Here is a 4737-nt window from a genome sequence, read left to right on the forward strand (position 1 = left end):
GTAGCCCTACCACTGAGGTTTTATTCTCAAAGAGAGAGAGAGAGGGAGGGAGGGAGAAAGAGAGAGAGAGAGAGAGAGAGAGAGAGAGAGAGAGAGAGAGAGAGAGAGAGAGAGAGAGAGAGAGAATATACATTTAAATATAAAATAGTTTTCCCTGGGAAAAAGAAACTTCTTTTTAGTATTCCATGGGGTTAGATCTTATTATTCAGTCACAACTTTATAGAATTCTAGATTAAAGCCTATCTATACATAGACATATTTGACATATGAATATAATGCTTGATGATTTTCTTCAGCTATGATGTTTAGTAATTATTATTATTGTTGTTATTACTACCACTACAATTATTTTGTAGTCCAATGTATTTTATTACCAAACTTATAGGAACAGCACAGAAGACAGACAAAATTTAAAATGTGTACTTACTTGTAAGAAAATTCAGAAAAGTAAATATGATAAAATATATATGATAAAAATGATGCAAATACCATTTGTTGTTTTTTGTAAGCTATTAAGTGTCTGAGGCTGGGTTTGAACTCAGGTCTTCTGACTCCAGGCCCATTACTCTATCCACTCCACCACCTATCTGTCCAATAAAAAAATTTACTTGTTTAAAAAAATTCAGATTCTGTCAATGTCCAGGAAGAAAAAATGTTTATTTATAATTATTGTTTATTTAAATTATTGAAACTTGTTCATGGAAACTTTTTTTCATTGCATTAATGCTCTAAGACCTTGCATTCATATTCAAAATTCATTCACAGATGAAAATAGAGGAAAAAACCAACTTGTCAATACCTGATTGTGACCCCTCTTTTTCCATTCATAATCATAAGTGGGCATATCTAACATTCAGAACTATCAATAACAGAAAGAAAATATTTCTCTTTTTTCTGTTTCAAGAATGAAGACTGTTTCCTAACATAGCAGAGTTCAAGCACATTCTCCACGTATGCAGAATCCTAGCTGGTTATCCTTTATCATTATTGTGACATGATTGGAATGGAGGTTGAAGTCCTCAAACAGGCCAACAAGGTAGGATTCACTTTCTTCCTGCAAAGCTCCAACTTGCTGCACTCTGGAAACATAGATGTCCTTTGAAGTCCTGAACAATTTCACGTACCACACACTGTGAGAGAAGTTTACAAATCAAAAGTTCAATTAACCTCTTATAAAATAATGTCTGATTTTGCTAAGTGCCACAGTACTTGGCCTGTAGTGATGAGGTCGCCAGACTCCTCTAGTAGAGGGCACCCTCTTGAGAGAATCTTCTCCAGAAAGTTGTTTCCTAGGTGCTTGACTATTGGTAGATTTGTGGTCAATTTAATTAGGAGTCATGTTCCTGAAAGCTTCTCTTTAAACACTTCCCCTATCTTTTGGATTGGACTTGAAGAGCAACAGGCAGCCCTAGTATTGGAGAGCTTGGGCAGTGGTGACTAAATGTTCAAGAATTTATGATGTGTTATGTTGCATATGTCAAAATAGGGGCTTGACAACGACCAATTAGCTTTTATGAACTTTTCAGATTTGAGGAAAGCTACATTATACACAATGAAGAATATAAACCACAACAATAATTATTATCTAGCATTTGTATAGCCCTTTAAGCTTAATATATGTTATCTCTTTTGATTCTTTCATCAATACTGTGAGGAATGTGGTGTTATTTTCCCTATCTTACAGATGAGGAAAATTGGTCTAACAGAGTTTAAACAACTTACAGAGGCTCACACAGCTGGAAAGACTTTGAGACAGAATTCATTCATATTTTCTCAATTTCAAACACAGAAACTTCTCTCTGCTAGCAGATTCAACCAGTACTTAGTTTATAGTGATTATTCAAATTCGATCAATTAATCTCTGGCCAAGTTTATAGTACTATCCACATTTAAAATAGTAACCTGAGATTCCAAAAGAATATACACGAAGATTAATTCTATAGTATGTTTTCTGCTAATATCACTCATAGCAATTGACTTCAGTCTTCTCTTTTTATGAGTTAAAGATGCCAGCTGAGTAGCTTTCAAGAGTTTTGGTATTTTTTGTTTAAAGAAAATGAAAGGAAGATAATATCCTAGGCAGAATCACATGATTCAATAAGCTTTCATCAAAGTGATCAGACAGAAAACTGAGAATTGACTCAGGGAAACATTACCAGTACAATATTGAAGAAAAAAAATAGGTCTGACATTTCACAGGGTAAAGCCTTCAATAAACTCTATTTCTATCTTTGAATACAAATACATGTAAACCAAATATTTTAGAATTGAATAAAACTAAGAAGGTACTTAGTCAATTAGATATAAACCATTTTAGGTAACTATAACTTTTACTCTTCCAATAACCCTTAAACAAAGTTCAGAAAATCATTAGGCCCAGAAAAATGAATTTTCTGTGTGTAATTTGCATTAAATTTATTTACATCCACACTTTCATTAATATTTATTTATTATACTTAGCCATGCCCCTGAAAGGAAAAGATTGACTTCTGTTTGCAAAAGCAGAAAATAATAAGTCTAGCTAGTATGTGGATAGAGCTCTGGAATGGGAGTCAGGAAGATGAAAATTTATATCTTCTGATACTTGCTGCTTCTGAGTAATAAGTTTGATAACCGTCCATGGTCAAGCCACTGAAACTCTATGAGCTTCAGTTTTCATATCTACGTAGGGAAAACAATAATATCTTTAGCACTACCTCACAAATTTTTTGGATGAAGTAGTGTATATAAAGTGCTTTGCAAAACTCACTGTACTCCATGAAAGTTGGCTAAGGTTGCTTAGCAAATTAAATTGAAAATTTTATGATAATCATTATCAGAAAGAGTAAAAACATACGTGAAGTCAAGAATGAAGAAATGAAAAAGTATTTCTTAAGACTCAAACATTGGTGCAGCTAGGTGGTGCAGTGAGTAGAGCACTGGCCCTGGACTCAGGAAGACCTGAGTTCAAATCCAGTCTCAGACACTTATCAGTTCTGTGACTCTGGGCAAGTCACTTAACCTTGTTTGCCTGAGTTCCTCATATGTAAAATGAGCTGGAGAAGGAAATGGCAAAAATCATTCTAGTATCTTTGCCCAGAAAATCCTAAATGTGGTTATGAAGAGTCAAACACAACTGAAACAACTGAACAACTACCACAACAAAGAGTCTGAAGTTGGGTGGTAAAATTGTCAAGACGCTATCCAAAGGTAGAGTAATCAAAAAAAATGAAGTGAAAGGGGATTAAAATGGAGGAGAAAGAAATTTTGCAAATTTTTACTAGGCCGAATGTGTTTTTTGCTTTCCCTGTATATTAAATTAGTGTGTTTTTCATACTTATGCTTACTCTTCTTTGTTTTTTTCTATTGAAATTCAGTTGCTTTTTTATTAATCTAAAGCACTTTTACTTAATTATTTTCATGTGTTCAAGATGACAGTAAAATATAACAAGTTCTCTTATGATAAATAATATACATCATAGGAAAAAATCAGAGGTAAATATCTTTTTTCCTGTATTTTACAGATTCTTTTTTCATTCGTAGGGAACTAAGTAGTCAACTTCAACTACTCTTATTATTTATGACTTACATAATGTCATAAAACATGGCTGACACTTCATAAAACATAAAACAGAAAGGATAAGTTGCCTGCCTTGGGCAACAAACTTTCTGAGTTAGACGGTAACAAAATATGAGGCAATAGTAAAACGTTTATTCCTGACATCATGAAAGATGAGGCCAGTGTTGGAAGCCTGAATAACAGAATAAAGTTATTTAAATAAAACAGTGCTACCTGACTCAAGAGCAACTTAATGCTAATCCAAGTGTGTGGAGTAGGAGAGCCATTCAATTAGAGGGTTATTTACTTCTGCAGAAATATAGATACTAGGGAAACACTCAGGCTTGTGTGTGTGTTTTTGTGTGTGTGTCTCTGTGTGTGTGCATATGCATGTAAAGTAAAATATTGTGATGCTTAGCACTTAATAATGATGCCTCTTGTCATTTCATATGTCCTCCCTATGAATGCCAGGCATTACTTTTATTTTTTGCATATAAAGAACTTTTCCTAAAGTACTCCTATGTTTGCACTGGCCACTCCACATGCCTGAAACACATTCTCTCATTACCACTGCCTCACTGAGTCCTTCTCTTCCTTTAAGATATTGCTCAGACACCATCTTCTGTATAAGGTCTAACCTGATCCCACCAACTAATTATACCTTCCCTACAAAGAATACTTCTAGCTTTAAAATTTGTATGAATTCCAAGTGAAAATCCTTAGAAGGGAAGTAAGATAAAAGAAAATTTGTAGACACATAGCAATATTGTTATTATTCTCATTATCATAATGAGAATAACAGCCTATATTTATATAATGCTTTGCAAATATTATATTATTCTCACCAAAAAAAAAAACCCTGGGAGGTAGGTACCATCATTAGCTCTATTTTATAGATATGGAGAAGGAATCATATAGCAATTAAGCGACTTGCCTAGTATCATACTATTAAGTGTACAAAGTAGGCTTTGAATTCCGGTCTTCTTGACTCCTGGTCCAGCACCATTCTCTGTACCACTTAGCTTTACACCTGAATATTAATAACAAGAAATTCTGCCTTATTCATTTTTTTCTGGCTAAAAAACATTTGCACAGCTTACCCTCCTGTGGTGCTAATCATGATTAAAGATCTTCCCTGCCCATTCATCCCCTTAATAGGCCTCAGGCAGGGCTAGTTAAGGAAAGCTTGATTAGGGGAG

The 4737-nt window shown here is 34.1% G+C and overlaps 1 pseudogene; it reads right to left on the minus strand.

Moving 5' to 3' along the window:
- Positions 1 to 934: 934 nt before the first annotated feature.
- Positions 935 to 1324, minus strand: LOC118857706 (annotated as a pseudogene).
- Between the last annotated feature and the right edge of the window lie 3413 nt (positions 1325 to 4737).

This window comes from Trichosurus vulpecula, chromosome 7 (assembly GCF_011100635.1).
Source record: "Trichosurus vulpecula isolate mTriVul1 chromosome 7, mTriVul1.pri, whole genome shotgun sequence".
Lineage (NCBI taxonomy): Eukaryota > Metazoa > Chordata > Mammalia > Diprotodontia > Phalangeridae > Trichosurus > Trichosurus vulpecula.